The sequence below is a fragment of the Sus scrofa genome, chromosome 9 (genome assembly GCF_054392235.1).
Source record: "Sus scrofa isolate SSC_HxYL_T2T_F1_AM1 chromosome 9, Sscrofa_HxYL_maternal_Yorkshire_Landrace_v2.0, whole genome shotgun sequence".
Classification (NCBI taxonomy): domain Eukaryota; kingdom Metazoa; phylum Chordata; class Mammalia; order Artiodactyla; family Suidae; genus Sus; species Sus scrofa.
In genome coordinates this window covers 29339740-29358433 of record NC_139391.1, presented here as the reverse complement: position 1 = coordinate 29358433, position 18694 = coordinate 29339740, and the positions used below count along the sequence as shown (strand labels likewise).

At 34.0% G+C, this 18694-nt stretch overlaps 1 long non-coding RNA gene and 1 pseudogene across 1 annotated transcript in view; one reads left to right on the top strand and one right to left on the bottom strand.

Moving 5' to 3' along the window:
• Positions 1–18694, bottom strand: part of LOC110255421 (uncharacterized) — a 1062594-nt gene that overhangs the window by 163008 nt on the left and 880892 nt on the right. The gene's annotated exons all lie outside the window — the stretch shown is intronic.
• On the top strand, positions 12920–13020 carry LOC146399821 (U6 spliceosomal RNA; annotated as a pseudogene).

Here is an 18694-nt window from a genome sequence, read left to right as displayed (position 1 = left end):
AACCATAATCTATACAGTTGTGTGGTTCTTTTACTTTCTATTTTTTATTCAGTGGCATAGATGAATTCAGAAAGCTGGCATGAAATAGAGAAGAAAGCACTAAGTAAAAACTGTAAGTCATTTTCAAGAGTAGTGTCAAAAATTCAGCTGCAGAAAAAAAAGAGAAATAAAGACACGGTTTGGATTCATTTTTTAAAACGCTGAATTTTTCTATGAATATTTATTTTGACATCATATATCTCAAGCGTATGTCTGAAGAAAATTAAAGGAACAGTATTATTTATTTTGTCACTTCAATCACAATAAAATTGTTCTCATGTTATAATTTTATCAAGAAAATCATTTATGAATGTTTGTTATACAAGGAGAAAAATTCCAGCTTTCAAGTTTTATGTAGTGGGAAAAATTGATAGTTTGTATCTAGTCTCACTGATGTTTATGATTTAAACTTTGCCTAATATTCTACTTTCAAAAAATATGGAATAAAAGTAGCCTAATAATGTTATGCAATAACATCATATTGAGCCAATCCAAGCCACTGTTCCCATTAGCATTTATTTATTAAGAATCTGAGATCTTCATTCAAGTTCTAGTAGGCAGATGTTGTTACATTAAAGGAGCATTCTGTCAATTAGCACCACTTTGGCCTTTCTAAATATCTGCAGAGAATTAGAATTAGAAACAAGGTAGAAATTGATATATATTCCCACAGTTCATTGGAAGCATTCATTTTTAGTAACTGTGGAGAAGTTTTTCAATCTCATGTATTATTTTATTGATTTATTATTGATAAAGTCTTAAGCAATAATCAACTTTAATATAACTATTTAAATCATGCATACAGATATTTCATAAATAATAAAGCACTGTAACTCCCCTCACATGTATAGTATATCCTTAAGATATACTAACTGTACATGGTAAAACATTATAGAACTGATGAAAATTTGATGATTTACATAAGAAAATTTGGCAACTGAGAATTACCTTATGCAGTTTGCAAAATTAGCAATATACAGGAAATAAAAACGGTTAACTGTATTTTAATTTGAATAATATATGAGAGTTTGAAAATATTTGAGAATCATTAATATAACCTTTATTTCAGTCTATTATTTTTAAACATTTATAATCTGAAATCTAATTATATTTCTTCTATTTTATACAAATAGCAATTTATTCAAGATCATCTCTATTATATATATATTTTATTTTGTGAGAAAGTTAAAAAATATTGACTATATTATAAAATAATAAAGTATTGTTGAAGAATTAGGTTCACATATTCTTAACTTTAGCACAACTGAAAGATAGATACATGCCCAATATTAAAAATAAAATGTTACAGCCCTGATTTGGTCTATTATTATTTTTGAGTGTTTCTGCATGTTTTGGAGGGAAGAGGGGAGAAATTTAATTGGGAGGCTGAAAACTTTAGGGACTTGTATAAATTTTTAAAAAGTCTATGAAGGAATTTTGATAATTCTATAGTTCCTCTCTAAACAAGATTGAAAACCACATATAATTAATTTTGCAGTGCCTTATATATTTTTAAATTTTTGTTGGAGTTAATTTATTTATATGCTATATTAGCTTCAGGTTTAAAACAAAGTGAATCAGTTACACATATACATATATCTGTTCTTTTTTCCATATAGTTTTATTACAGAACATTGAGTAGACCACCCTGTGTATACAGTACATCCTTGTTAGTCATCTCTTCTATATACAGTAGTGTGTATGTGTCAATCTCATCCTCTTAATTTACCCCTCGCCATCACAGCTTCCCCTTTGCTAATCCTAAATTAGATTTTTAAATCTGTGACTTTGTTTCTGGTTTTTTGTGCTGGTAAGAGTCCAATAGCAAATCAGAAGATATTTCAGAATTAGCATAGTTATCTGCAAAGGGAAGAATTTATTTGCTCCAAAATTTCAAAGATCTGCTCATTATTAACTTACTGCTAGAAGTCCCGTACAGCACTGCTCTGTGTCATCACTAGACCTGCTGAGTCATGTGGCGGAGCAATTTGCCTAACAACCATTGCAGTCTTCTCTTTGTTTCACACAAAGAAAACAAAGCAAAACAGAAAGTTATTTTTTATGCCATTAAACTCTAACAAGAAGAAAGGGACACTTTACTTCCTGGGGGGGAATAATCTTGAAAATCAAGGGGAGAGCATGTTACTACTGCATGATGAAGACAAAGTTTGTGTTCAGAAGCCAAGATATCCTTTGAAGATCTGTTTAATATTTTCATATTAAGCTAAATGGAGATCACTATCCAATAGAGGCAAAACTAAAAATGTCCCAGGATCTTCAGTCATGAAGGTTGGTAGTCTCCTGAGATAAAGAACCAATAGGATATATATATATAGACAGATAGATAGATAGATAGAGAGAGAGAGAGAGAGATAGTTAGTTTTATGGGTATATGCTAATTTCCAAACACATCAAACTATATACATGAAGTATGTACAGCAGCTATTTATATGCCAATCATCCCTCAATAAAGTGGTTTAAAAAAATAAATGCTACTCCAAGTTCAAAGGCTGGAGAACCAGGAGCACTGATGATGGTCTAGGTCCCAGGACCAGAGCAGGAAAAGATTGATATTTTAGCTCAAGGAAGCAGGCAGAGATTTAGTATTCAACCTTCTTCCACCCTTTTGTCCTGTTCTTGTCAATATGTCAAACAACACCCAGCCACATTAGAGAGGACAACCTCCTTTACTCAAGCTGCCAATTTCTAACTCTTCCAGAAACAACTTCACAGACACATCCTGAAATAATGTTTAACCAGACATCCCAGCATCATTTGGTTCAGTCAAGTACATACATAAAATTTATTTTCAAAGAAAGGTCTGGGTCATTCCAGCTATCAAGGGAACACACAAAATGGGGTGCTTGCTGAAGCCCAAGAGGATATAGACTAGGGAGTAGAGGATACAAGTAATAACACAAAGCTATGACCATATATGGTAGGCAGAATTCTAAGATAGCCTCTTGGTCTTGCTCCCTGCTGCTCCCACTGAGTGTGCAGGAGACTGTGAATATGATGGATTTCAGCTCTACAGAGATCAAAATGGCAAATTATATCAGTGGCATCTATGAGTTGAGAGTGATCCTCTAGCCAATAGCCACCAAGAAAGTGGAGACCTCCATCACACAATCACCTGGACATGAATGCTGTCAACTCCAACATAAGTTTGAAACAAGACCCAGAGCTACAGAAAGGAGTGCATCTTGGCCAGCAACTTGATTTTAGTCTTGTGAGATGCTGAGCAGAGGATCCAGTCATGCTATGTATGTATGTGTTTATTATTTTCTACTGCCTCATTCCTATTATGTAACGAATGTTAATATTCTATTAAGCTGTCACATTATCAAATACAGAGTGAATCAGTTTCAGGAGGAGTAAACTTACATAATAGTGGTTAAAGTAACATGTGGGCCATATGTTTTCTTTGGGAAGAATGTTAACATGTATTTACTCAACAAGTTATAGTAAAATCCTGTTAGGTGGAGACAAGGTGTTTTTGTTTGTTTGTTTGCTTGTTTGTTTGTCTTTTTAGGGCTGCACCTGTGGCATATGGAAGTTCCCACTCTAGGGTCAAATTGGAGCTGCAGCTGCCAGCCTAGGCCATAGCCATAGCAACGCCAGATCCAAGCCGTGTCTGTGACTTACCTCATAGCTCACAGCAATGCCAGATCCTTAACCCACTGACTGGGGTCAGGGATCAAACCCTAGTCTGCATGGATACTAGTCAGGTCCATTATTGTTGAGCCACAGTGGGAAGTCCAAGACAAAGTGTTATATTCCTTCAATGGAACATAAATATGGCTGCTAAATGAGGTGAATAAATGACAAATTGAAAGATGGTAGACTGCAGTGGATGGTGTTAATCAATATTATTGGAGCTGGGAAGCACATTTCCCTCAATCTTCTTCCCTTTAAGGCTTGGGGGTAGAGTTGGCCACAAGAGGAACTTGAATAATGTGTGGAAGGGAGAAGTAAGGGATAGCCACTAATATCAAAAGGTTATGGTGATAAGACATGCAGTTGACAGATGCAGATTCCCCCAGCTGCTCCCAACTTATCTTTTCATCTATTCATCCAGCTTATCTTCTCAACTGTGTCCCTGCTGATAAACAGCATCCTGAGAACCACTAACCAGATGCTTGAGGGCAGATTGCAGAAGCTTTAACTTTATAGAGGTAAACACCCCCCATAGATTCACTTTGAGCTCCCACTTCAGTTTCACTTGGGTGATCTGACATGCTTTGCTTGTCAAATTTTCTTGCAAGCTCTGAGTTGATTTCTTGTGAACCAGTTATTCACACTTCCCATGATGCTATAACATCCTTTCCATACCTTCATACTCCTAGAAACTACCAAATTATTGTAAAATCTAATTACTATAAGAAATTTCTTATTCCCATAATTACGGTAGGAGTTCTGCTATTCTGACTGAACCATGACTGGTACAGAGTGTCATTAAAAGGGGCTTATTTAAATATTTTAACTATCTTATAATAGAAGAAACCATGGAATTCCAAATTAACCAGTGGCAGGAGTCAACAAAGGATTTTAAAGAGATAATATTCCATTTGAAATAGTACAAAATGCTGCCCTGCAGTATAAATACCCAAATTCATTACTCTAATTCTTCAGTAAAATGTTGCCTCCCTGTGTTTGTGGTCATTTGAGAGAATAAAAGCATTTTAGTGTTAGCTAGCACTGAAATATGCACAAAAGGAAAAAATGTACAGGACGAAATAAATACAGAGAATGCTGCGGAAATATTAGTCTCAAGCCAGCAGGAACTAGGAGAAACATTAACAACCCCCTGCTTTTCAAAGGTCAACCACAAATATCTCATGATAGCTTTACTATATTTTACTTTGTATTACAGTTATTTGTGAATATCCCATATCTTTTTTTTTTTTCAGGGCCACACCTGCGGCACATGAAGTTCCCAGGCTAGTGGTCAAATCGGAGCTGCGGCTGCCTGCCTCAGCCACAGCCACAGCAATGCTGGATCTGAACAGCATCTGCAACCTACACCACAGCTCACACCACCAGATCCCTAATTCACTGGGCGAGGCCAGGGATCAAACCCACATCTTCATGGATACCAGTCAGGTTTTTTTTGGCTGCTCCATGATGGGAACTCCCTCCCATATCTTTCTAACTAAACTACCAGCTTTTATATGCCTCAAAGAAAGAATACACCATACATTTCTTTCCAGTGGTTCTCACACCTCTACATCACACCTGGTATCTAAGACAGTATCTTGCACTGAGTAGCTCACTGTAGTGAACATACGTAGCCTTTAACGCTAACAAACTTCTGTGGACATCTACCCTCTCCTTGTCCATAGAATCCTTCTAAGGCTATCAACAAAACTTGATTCTCTCATTCTCATTATGTGTGTGTGTGTGTGTGTGTGTGTGTGTGTGTGTGTGTGTGTGTGTGTGTGTTTGAGAGAGAGAGAGGAGAGATTCAAGAAAATTTATTAATAGAAAATTTTATTTTTGGCCTTAGCAGTTGATTTAAGAAAGGGCATATGACCCAAGCAAGGCTAATCAAATTTTTCTACAGAAGTGATATTTGATCCTTTAATAACAAAATACTATTCTTTTCCACTAGAGGATTTAGATTCAGAATGAATGAGTTACTAGAAGAAAGAGAGACAAAGACAGAGACAGAGAGAACCAAAAAATGCTAAAACATAATTGGGAACACTTTGCCTTAGTCTATTCTACACTCAGTGTTCATATCCATGTGAGTTTATAAATCATCTTTTGTTTAAGTTCATTTATTTATATTTTCTAACTTGCATCAAGTTCTAAGTAATATTAACAGTGTTACTTAAAAGGGGGAAGTTACAAATAATGGATCTTAAAATGCATAATTGGCTGAAAGCATTTGGGTTGGTTTGCTAGCAGTTTTTATTTGCAAAATATTATATCAGCATTCACACTGTACATTCATAAAATATAAAGATTCATGGCCTGTTATAAAACTAGTCTTGAAGTCTTGGCTACCTCTTTCACCTGTAATTAAATGTTTAAAGAAGTTTCAAGTTTCTTTTAGACTAATCCATTGTAGAGAAGAGAAGAAAGCAATGTGATACTGCTTTTGAAAAAATGGCTGATGTTATGCCTACAATCAAAGAATTACATATAACTAAATTTTATTTTTTAAGATGCAGAAATACGAGTATAGGAGTTCCCGCTGTGGCTCAGTAGAAACAAATCTGACTAGGAACCATGAGGTTGTGGGTTTGATCCCTGGCCTCACTCAGTGGGTTAAATATCCGGCATTGCTATGAGCTGTGGCGTAGGTCCTAGACACAGCTTGGATCCTGCGTTGCTGTGGCTCTGGTATAGGCTGGCAGCTACAGCTCCAATTAGACCCCTAGTCTGGGAATCTCCATTTGCCATGGGTGCGGCCCTCAAAAGACAAAAAAAAAAAAAAAAAAAAAAAAAAAAGAAGAGAAAAGAAAGAATACGAGTATGCAGTTTTAGAAAATTTCAGCGTGAAGAAGGAAAACAGAGGGGCACAGGATGAACAAAGAAACAAGCAATGTTTAAGTCCCAAACTGGATTACATTATTGAAGTAGGGAAAATATTAGGTCCACATACTGCTTTAGCCTATGGTCAAATAAAATCTATTAGGCTGAGAGCTTAGGACATATACAGCACATAAAGATATGTTTCTAAGGGACAGAAATCTTATCACTGGTGTCCAAATTCATGATTTGTGACACCACTCAATTTGACTTTGGTTACAACTTCTGAAATAAGCAAAAGTAAAACTGGCTACAGGCTTTCTGTGGTTTTCAAGAGATATGTTACCAGAGGAGCATTGCATATGGGTGACTATTAATGTTCAGTCCTTAAATCATCCTCCAAACCCTCTTAATAGTACATTTAGACAATAGACAACACACTCAGTATAACTCCTTGAAGAGATATCCACCTCTCTGCTTAGCCCAGATCATTTTATGGAGCAGCATAGACAAGAAGATTCCCCAATTATACATAATTGAGAAATCGAATGCAAAGACTTTCACTATTTATGAAGGAAATCCTTACAGAACCTGGCCCAAAGAAAATAGGGTATGTTAAAAATATACATTAAAGGCCTTAGGTTACTTCCTTTCCTTTCTAATCTATTGTTTTTTCACCATACTTTACTGAATGAATATCAGTTAAATTAAATTTAAAGATCAGTTAAAGTTAAATTCTTCATGTAGTCAACAGATTGCAGAATATTGAAAGGGGATTGCCACGGAATTATTCCGTGTATCTTGGGTTTACCCTGTTATCATTTATTATCACCATAGAATGAAGTATTTGGGAATAGTTTGGTTTGATTCAGCTGTGGAGATGACAAGCTCCTTTTCTAGTTCATGTTGAGAGTTATATTATGGTAACTTGAGTGTGTTGGAAAGAGGGTATATGTGAGTGAAAAACAACAAAGGTGTGTGATATTCTGCATGTTAATCTTGACCATTAGAGCTGTCTTACATATCCTGAAGAAATACTATACATGAAGACTGAATTCAGGCTAAACCATGCAGAGCTGATATATGGTCAAAGGTTCCTAATTATAGCAGTCAAGCCCTTTATTACAGCTCCGTCTGAAGGCAGATCTTCCTTGGAAAACTTTGAGAGATAGGCAATAAATCTTACCTGCTAAAAGAATTTTTCACATTCGAATGCTTAAATGTATTGTTGCATGCACAAACTGCAAAATATTCCTAATACAGTAGAGCAGATATGGATACGACAATGCATACTGGCTCAATGAAAAGGGATCCAATGAGAGCAATTTATGATACAATTTCAGAATTACTTTGGTTCCTCTATCTTTGTAAAAGGTCTGCATGCACATTCTGCTTACTGACTCATCAAAAGCAATTGCTGTAATCAGAAAATGGATTACAGTATTTGGTCTGTTATCAGGGATATGCTCATCTTTTGGGAACTGATGACTGGTAACTGACGTATTTGCTTAGTTTCTGCAACTGAAAATCATGACCAGTATAAATATAAACAAAATTTAAGAATAGGTTTATTTCCATGGAGTGTACCAAATTCTACAAGGGCTCTTCACTCTTGCTATACTTGTAATAGAAGAATAAATTCACTGAATTCTAAATGAAGAAGTAGCTGAAGAAAATATTTCTCATTTCCATAGCACCCTCACTGTGAGATGACCTCAGATGTAAATAGAGAGCCTAGATACAGGATATCAGAGGGAAGCAGAAAAGTATACTGGCAACACTTAAAGAAGAAAGTTGGGAAGCTAAGCCCAGGATCAATGTCTGTGAAGATTTTAGACAAGGAGAACATGTATCTTTTCTCGGTGATGTACAGAATTCTGACTTACAGTAATTAATTAGCAGGTAGAGCTATGTTTTTATACAAAGTAAACTTTTACCCCTTATCTTGAAGAAATATTACCTGTCTTCATATTTCTTACATAAATATCTTCAGATAAATATAAAGAAACAATTTTGGTGATATATTTTAATTTGTAAATTTTAAGTAAGTTATTGAGTGTATGAGTTAACCGGATTTTATTTTTTGTTATATGTAATTACATAATTTTTAGCTACTCAGCTACTCATACCCTACTACTATCACTACTTTTTTATGAGTTCTCACTATTTACTATCTCAAAAATCCTAGGGTTTCAGTATTTTTACTATTCCTACCAGGTACATAAAACTGAAACCTAAGAAAGTATAAACATAATAGAAGAAAATTATCCATCTGATCTTTTTTGCATATCTTGTGAGCAGAGGCTCTGACAGGCTTTGTTTCAGACTATTTTTGCCTTGAAAAATAGAGATAGTATATCCCTCTGGATAAGAGAGCAGCTGTCTTTGCTGTTCAGTATAATAAATATGATATCTCCCTCTGGGGTACAGATCTAAATCTGCACTGTGTTCTATTTCTTACCTTTTTAGACCAGCACTCTCCATTCATCTTTCCACTGCCACCCTATGACAGACCTTTGTCCAATACAATTGCGGTGAATAATTCAGTAGTCAGTAATAATAGAATTTCATGTAAGTACCTTAGTTTGAAGAATATTTTACATAATTCCTTCTTATAAAAACTATATCAAAATTATTATTATAAGGCAAACAGCTTATAAATGGAGAGTCTGGCTTGAAATTAAATCTTATTTTCCACAAATAAGTAAAGAATTTTTTTCCACTAAAAGAATTATCACGCAGTGCATTGCATTCAACTCTCAAAGAACTATAATTCACCGGAGATAGATGTGAGTAACACTCTACATGGTGCCATATACAGGGGAACACTAGGGGGTTCAACATTGTTTCTGTCTATGTCAAGCATAGAAGATACTGTGAAAACAAAAGAAAACCAAGTATGACCAAGTAACTACTTATAAAATAACAAAGACTCATAAGGGAAAAGATTATGTGGTACGTTAGTGGAAAATACAAATTGGGATGAATTATGAGTATTTAGTCATGAAAGAACACAATAAGGAGGTAATATATGAGCAGAGATCTATAGGCAGGTAATAAGAAGCTTTGAAAAGGGCTTCTATAAAAGAATTTCAGTTAATTTGGATAACATATCCAAATTTCAGTGAAATATTCTATTAAAGGTTTAAGAGAAAAGGCAATGGGCAAATTTGCTGAAGAACAGAATAAAATAGAGATGCTACAGAGTAATTTGTTGAGGAGTAAAATAGTAAGATCATAAAGATCGATAAAACGCATTCATCATCTTACAAGGCAGAAAGATTTAAACAGGAAGAGCTGTTATCATGCAGTAACTGAAATGTCCTGGTTGCTGTGTAAAGAAGGGACTTGTGTGGGGGAAAAACTGTAATTGTAATGTATACATGTAAGGATAACCTGACCCCCTTGCTGTACAGTGGGAAAATAAAAAAAAAAAAAAAAAAAAAAAGAAGGGACTTGGGAATGAGATGCAAAGATAAAAAGTAAGAAGTTATTATCTGTTATTATTGTAAAATCAAATGATTAAGTGTGGTGAAAAGAAAACAAAGATCCAAGAGATCTGGGATTGGAAAGAGAGTCTAAGAAATTTAAAAAAAGATGAGAGTTTCCGTCATGGCGCAGAGGAAATGAATCTGACTAGGAACCATGAGGTTGCAGGTTTGATCCTTACCTTCACTCAGTGGGTTAAGGATCTGGCATTGCTGTGAGCTGTGGTGTAGGTCACAGAGGCGGCTTGGATCCTATGTTGCTGTGGTTGTGGTGTAGGCCAGCAGCTGTAGCTCCAATTTGACCCCTAGCCTGGGAACTTCCATATGCCACAGGTACGGCCCTAAAAAACAAAAATATAAAAAAATAAAATTAATTAATTAATTTAAAATATAGACATTGATGAAGGATTTGAACTGAGAAATGAAGTAGAAGAAGAAGTAAAGATTCTACACCCACATTTCTTGGTAGGAGCATTTGATTGATTAAATTATTAATGCAATTTTTTTTTTTTTTTGTCTTTTTGCTATTTCTTGGGTCACTCCTGCAGCATATGGAGGTTCCCAGGCTAGGGGTTTAATCGGAGCTATAGCCACCGGCCTACGCCAGAGCCACAGCAACGCGGGATCCGAGCCTGCATCTGCAACCTACACCACAGCTCGCGGCAACACCGGATCCTTAACCCACTGAACAAGGCCAGGGATTGAACCCGCAACCTCATGGTTCCTAGTTGGATTCGTTAACCAATGCACCACGACTGGAACTCCATTAATGCAATTCTTGTTATAATGCTGAAGTTCATTCGTTGCTTTCTTCAAAAACTGTTTTGGAGTTCCTGCTGTGGCACAGCAGGTTAAGGATCCAATGTTGTCTCTGTGGCTCAATGGATTAAGGATCTGAAATTGCTGCATCTGTGGTATAAGTCACAGCTGTGGCTCAAATTTGATCCCTGGCCCGGGAACTTCAATATGTCATGGGTAAGTCTGAAAAAAAATGTGTTGTTTTTACTTAACTATTATTCTTTAATCCCAAACACAAATACCATAAAGAAAAATCAAAATTTCATCTACAAGAATCTTAAAAACTCTCTTCCTACAAAATATGCATAAATGATAGTAAACACAAGATTTCAATAAATAATAATGTAAAAGTAAATAAAATTCCACAAAGAATATTTACTAATACTATAGTGGTAAGCTATGAAAGCAATACTATTTAAGAAGATATTGAAGGAGAAGTTTTTAAAATTACACTACATATTACTTACTAAAGACACTTTCCAATATTAGGAAAACTAAAAAGTCAAGTGACAAAATACCATGTATGTAAAGTATATACTGAATAGAAGCAAATAGAAAATGAGTCCAAACTCTGTAACTAGGCTGACAACAATTAAATTGTAATCTGTCCCTTTTGAATTGTTTAACTTTACACAAGTTACTAAAAAATGTGCATAATATTAGTACTAATTTGGAGATAAGTTTTTTGTTGTTGTTGTTGTTGTTGTTGCTATTTCTTGGGCCGCACCCGCGGCATATGGAGGTTCCCAGGCCAGGGGTCGAATCGGAGCTGTAGCCACGGGCCTACACCAGAGCCACAGCAACACGGGATCCGAGCCGCATCTGCAACCTACACCACAGCTCACAGCAACGCTGGATCGTTAACCCACTGAGCAAGGGCAGGGATCGAACCAGCAACCTCATGGTTCCTAGTCGGATTCGTTAACCACTGCACCACAACGGGAACTCCAGGAGATAAATTTATTAACACATACATGAATTATGTGTAAATAGGTACATGTATATATTGCAAGTATTTGGCCATTATTGTTAATATTACTATTTGACAAAACATCCTTTCACACAAAAAAGGTTTTAGGCACAAATCAAGTCTCCACATGGCAGTAACATTGAATTTACTAATAAACAATTATAATTTTAAACTTACATACACCTTGTAATAGTGCTTCACAATAACATACAAAATAAATATTGATAGAATTAAAATTTTAAATAGATAAACTGAACACCAAGATAAGGTACTTTAATCCATGTCTTTCAGTAATTAATATATAAAAAAAAGTATATGTGTGTGTATATACACATACAAAAAACAAAAAGAAAAAAGCAATAATTATACATTGACTAAGGAAACTCAGATATTAGCCTCCTTAGACAAGGATTTTAAATTAGCTATTTTAAAAATACTCAAAATGTAAAGTAAATTATATTTCAAGAAATAGAGATATATGAGAACAATATGCAACCAAAGATGGCATCAATAAAATAATAGAAATTTTAATAATAAATAACAAATTTCTGGAGGTGAAAAGTCCAATTAATGAAATAAAAAATTTACTAGTGTCACCCAACTTCAAGTTTGGACAAGCAGAAGAAAGAAGCAGTAAACTATGATATGAAATTGAAGTTCTTTTATCATAAGACTAAAAGTAAAAAGAATAAAGAAAAAGAAACAGAGCCTCAGAAAGCTGTGGGCATTTAGCAACTGCACCAATATATGAATAATTGGAGGTCCACATAATGGAAGAGAAAAGAGCAAGATGAACTCAGAGACCCACACTGAAACACATTATAATCAAACTTTCGAAAGCCAAACCCAAGGAGGAAATCTTGAAAAGAGTAAAAGAGAAGCAATTTGTCACATACACACAATCCTCAATAAGATTACAAACAGATTTCTCATCAGAAAATCTGGAGACTAGAAGTCAGTGGGCTAATATTCAGATAGAGCTTAAAGATATTGTGGATTTGGTTCCTGACCACTGCAATCAAGTGAATGTTGCAATAATCTGAGTCATGGATTTTTTGGTTTTCTGGTGCATGTAAAAGTTATATTTCTACTATACTGTAGTCTATTAAGTGTGCAATAGCATCATGCATTAAAAAATGTATATACTGTTCACTTCAGTAGCACATATACTAAAGCTGGAGCAATATAGAGAATATTAGCATGGATCTTGCATAAAAATAACAAATTTGTGAGGTGTTACATATTTAAAAAAAACTTTATTGCTTAAAAATATGTTATCAGCTGAGCCTTGAATAAGTTATAATCATTTTGCTGAGAAAAAGTTTGAAATATTGCAAGTATTATCAAAATGTGACACAGCTATAAAATGAGTCAATGGTGTTGGAAAAATGACACCAATAGACTTGTTTTATTCAAGGTTACCAAACTTTCAATTTGCAAGAAATAAAACACCTGCAAAGCAAAACAAAGTGAAGCAAAATAAAACAAGATAAGTCTGTATTTAAAGTGCTAAAAGGGAACAACTCGTATCCAAAATCCTATATTTGGCAAAACTGTCCTTTAAAAGTAAAAGAAAACTTAAGATATTTCCTGATAAACAAAGCTTAGGGTGTTCATTATCACTAAACTTGCCCTCCTAGAAATGTTCAAGAGAGTCCTAAGGGTGAAAAGAAAAGACAGTAAAAGAATTCAAAGTTGTATGAAGAACTCAATAAAGGTAAATACATAAACATTTATTAAAGCTGTTTTTTTACTCTAACGATGATTTTTAACTCTACTTCTTATTTTCTACATGATTTAACAGAGTAATGTATTAAAAATATTTAGTCTAAAAGCTAGTATTATTGTAACTTTGATTTGTAACTCCATACTTTGGTTTCTACATAAAAAAGATTAGTGCATTTAAAAGAATTATTATGTTTTTGGCCACACAATATATAAAGATGTAATTTTTGGACAACAGCGAAAGAGTGGAGATAAAGCTATAAAGCAGCAGAATTTTTATATGCTATTGAAGTTAAAGTAGTATAAATTCAAATTAGGATATCTTAACTTTAGGATATTAAATATAATCCCCATGGTAACAAAATATAGCTATAGAATACACAAAAGAAGGGACACAGAAATTAAACACTTCACAGCAAAAATCAGCTAAACACAAAATAATATACGAATGCAGGAAATGAGGGATAAAAACCTTTAAGGTATATAGAAAACAGAAAAAGGACAGAAATCAGTCCCTCCTTATGAGTAATTATTTAAATGTAAGAGGATTAAAATATCCAATTAAAAGATAAATTTGCAAAATGGATAAAATCACATAATACAACTCTATGTTGTCTACAAGACATTCACTAGAAATCCAAAGACATAAATGCCCTGAAATTGAAAGGATAGAAATAATTATTCCAATATTCATCTTGCTCCTTTCTCTTCCATTTTGTGGACCTCCAATTACTCATTGTAAATAGCAACTGAAAGATTACAGGGATGTCTGTACTAATAGCAGACCAAATGGGTTATAAATTAGAAAATTTTACAAGAGTCAAAGAACATTGTACATTAATACAATGCAGCAGAAAGATGTAACAATTATAAACATTTAGTACTAGTGATAAACCATCAAAATATATGAGGTCAAACGTGACAAATTTGAAGGAAAAAAATAGACAGTACTACAATAATAGATTCTTCAATACCTTACTCTCGTTAACGGATAGAGCAACCATACAAAGTAAGTAAGGAAATAGAGGACCTCGACAACACAACAAACCTAAGGGAGGACCTAATGCACACATGCAAAATACCACCTGGCAACAAAGTATGAACATTCTTCTTAATTGCATATGTGAGATTTTCAAGTATAGATAACAGGTTAGCGCACAATTTAAGTCTTCGTAGATGTAAAAAGTAGATATACAAAGTATCTTTTTCAAGCACAATAGAATGAAATTAGAAATTAATGGAAGTAAAACTGGAAAACCCACAAATTTTAGGAGAGTAAACAATTGACTCTTAACCAATGGATCAAAAAATAAATTACATAGGAAATTAGAAAATATTTAGAGATGAATTAAAATGAAAACACAATAAACTGAAATTTATGGAATGCAGCTAAAGCAATTCTAAGGAGGAAATTTACAGCTATCAATGGTAAAAGAAGATGTACAGAATGCTAAAAAGAACATGAAAAAATGTTCAAAATCTTTATTAGGAGAATACAAATCAAGACCACAATAAAATACCACTTCACATACACTAGGATAGCTATATTAAAAATATGGGCAATAACAAATGATGTCAAGGATGTAAAGAAGTTGGAACTCTCATACATTTTTGAGTGGAATGTATAAAAATGCAGCCACTTTGGAAAACAGCTGGTAGTTTCTCAAAAAGTTCTTGATAAGAACTTCCATTTCCAGGCTTAAAAATCAAGTGTTGAAAACTTATGATTATCCAAAACCCTGTACATAATTAATCATAGCAGCATTATTATAAGCCAAACAATGGGAACAACCAAGATGGCCATCAATTGATGAATGGATGAACAAAGTAGTATACCCATACAATGAGATATTATTTAGGCATAATGTGGAATTAAATACTAGTGCATACTATTCTTGGATGAAGCTGGAAACACTATGCTAAGTGAAAAAACTGGATAAATGAATACATACTGTATGATTCCATTTATATGAAATTTCAAGAACAGGTAACTATGTAGAGGCAGGAATAGTCTTTGCCAAGCTGTGGGGTTAAGGGTATAGGAAGTGACTGGTAACAGGTAAGTTTGTTTGGTAGAAGATGAAAATATCCTGGAAGTAGATACTAATGTGCTTTCACAACCTTGTCAATATAATAAATAATACTGAATTATGCCCTTCAAATATGTTCATTTTGTGGTGCATTAAATCTCAATAAAAAAAATTTATGGGAGAAAAAAGTGATATGCCAAGGAGAGTGATAAATGTCCTAAGAACATATGGTTATCAAATTTATTACTTACCTAGCACAAAATCTCATGATTGTTAGATGCTTCAGTGTGTTTTGAACATATTTGGTACTTCATTTTGTGAAATGATCATGGAGATTAAAACTACCTAGCTTCAGAGAACTATTATAATGGGGGCGTGGCTCTTGTATTAGTGTATCTGTAGATTATTCAAGAAAAGCGAAAGCTATGGTTATTAATATAAAGGCTCCAGATTGGTAGATACATTTTTTTTCCCACAATTTTTAAACCCTGATCTGCCCAATAACACATTTCTAAAGAATAGACTTGGGAGTACCCGTCATGGCTCAGTGGTTAATGAATCCAACTAGGAACCGTGAGGTTGCGGGTTCCATTCCTGGCCTTGCTCAGTGGGTTGGGGATTCGGCATTGCCCTGAGCTGTGGTGTAGGTTGCAGACATGGCTCGGATCCCGCGTTGCTGTGGCTCTGGCGTAGGCCGGTGGCTATGGCTCCGACTAGATCCCTAGCCCGGGAACCTCCACATGCTGCGGGAGCGGCCCAATAAATCACAAAAAGACAAAAAAAAAAAAAAAAAGAAAAAAGGAATAGACTTGAACTGAACTTTGTGGTATATGTTCTAAAATGGTGAATGATTAAATGCATCACATTTTTTTTCATAGAAATACTAACACTGGTTGCATTGTTTCTAGCATTAACATTCTTTTAAGGCAAATGTGATAGAAAAAAATTCATGTTACATACTGAAAGAAAATATACAGATTATTCCAAAAATATATAAGTATCATATTTGCAAATAAAATCTAAAATTTATGTAAAAATACATTACGACTAATTTGGATTTATCTCAAAAGTGCAGGATTCACATCAGCAGATTAGAGGGGAAAATATAATTAATTGAAACGGATACAAAATGATCTGCAAAAATAACAAAAATCATGATAAAAATAAACTTACCTTGAAATAGACATGAATTCTTTCCTAGGCTAAAATGTATAAACAAATATTCTATATCAAAATTCACACATATTGAAAAAAATATGTGTATATATATATATATTTTAGTCAGGAATTAAACATTGGTGTCTTACAACATAATTTCTATTCAACGTTAACCTGAAGGACCTAGATAGAGCAATAATAAAAAATATAAAAAAGAAAAAAATAATTTAGGCATTTAATAGAAAAATTCATTATTCAGATATTCTCTGATTCTCAGAACACAATCTATAAAGTATTAAATGAAGAGGAGGTTAATATCTGCTTTAATATACATATTAAAAAATCAAAGTTATATTTTATACTCTAGCAATAGAAGAGTAATGTTAAATTGTACATAATGGGAGTTCCTATAGTGGCTCAATGGTTAACAAACCTGACTAGTATCCAAGAGGACGCCGGCTGGTCTCGCTCAGTAGATTAAGGATCCGGCATTGCAGTGACCTGTGGTGTAGGTCACAGACACAACTCGGATCCGACATTGCTGTGGCTGTGGTGTAGGCCAGTAGCTACAGCTCTGATTGTACCCCTAGCCTAGGAACCTCCATGTTCCACAGGTACAGCCCTACAAAAACCAAAAAAAAAAAAAAAAAGACAAAAAATTAAATAAATTGTATATAATGTAAAAGCTATAAAGTTATTGGAATAAGTATAATAGCTACAGAGTTTAATAAATGGAGAATTATAGTAGAGTTATTTAGAAAGAGAGTTTTCTAAAGGTTTCAACTTTCTTTATATTAACTTATGAAGTCAGTGAAATTCCCTTCAGAGTCTTAAAATTGTTATTTCTGGTAGAACATCCCAGAACTTCCCAGAATAAAAGAACTTCCCTTCTTTTTTTTTTTAATGGAAGATCAAAGGACAGGGCAAGATGATTTTGTAGAAGCTAAAGGCTCCAGATTTTAGGACTTACAAAGCAATGGTGAGTAATACCATGTAGTTTTCTAACGCAGTAGAGCAAGTAACACCAATGAGGGAAAACAGACACCCAGGGCACAGCATATGCATAAATGCACATTGAAATGGCAGTGATCGCGTTACAAATCCATGGAGGTGGGAGAGCCTAGTCAAGGAATATTGCTAGAGCAACTGATTTTCCATAAAGAAAAAAATACCTAAGTAATTAGTTAATTTTCTTTCATCATGGAAGATAATTTCAGATGACTAAATATATCACTGTAAAAAACAAAATATTAACTTCTAAAAAAATATATGTGCAAAAATTCTTATTATCTTGGAATAAGAAAGAACTTCTGAAACATACCACTGAAATCAATAGTCTATTTGGCTCTGTGTGAACCATAGCTGCCATTTCTCTTCTGATATCAGCTCCTAATAATATTACCTTCTTGCTCGTCTTAGTCCTTTGATCTTCCTTTAAAATAAAAGCAGAAACTGATTGGGAAGTTTTACCAGAAATAAAAATTTTAAGAACCTGAAGGGAATTCCACTGACTTTATAAGTTAATAATATAAACAAAATTGACTTCTTTAGAAAGAACAACTATACTATAATTCTCCATTTACTTGGACTCTCTGTATAAATATTTTAGTTATACTTAAAGATAGTGATTCCTCCCTGCTCTATCACCTCTCTCATCCCACAGAATATAATGTGCTGTCTCATGCATTTACTTATAAAAGTCATCCTCAATTTTAAGCCTTCTTTAAGTGAATATTTACTGATCGGATTGTGAGCTATTTTTCAAAGCACAGTGGAATTACATTTATCTCATATCAAATTACCATCTCTTTTGACTCATATTTATCTCAAAGTCTCCATCTCTTAGTACATATTAGTCACCTAGTAAGCATTTTGCTAAATAACAATGTAATTAAATGAGAGAAGTCTCAACATCTGTATGACTACCTTTGTCATTTTACAACATTAGCTTATTCAAAATACAATTTCCACATCAAAATCTCTGTCTCAGACTATAGAACATTTATTTT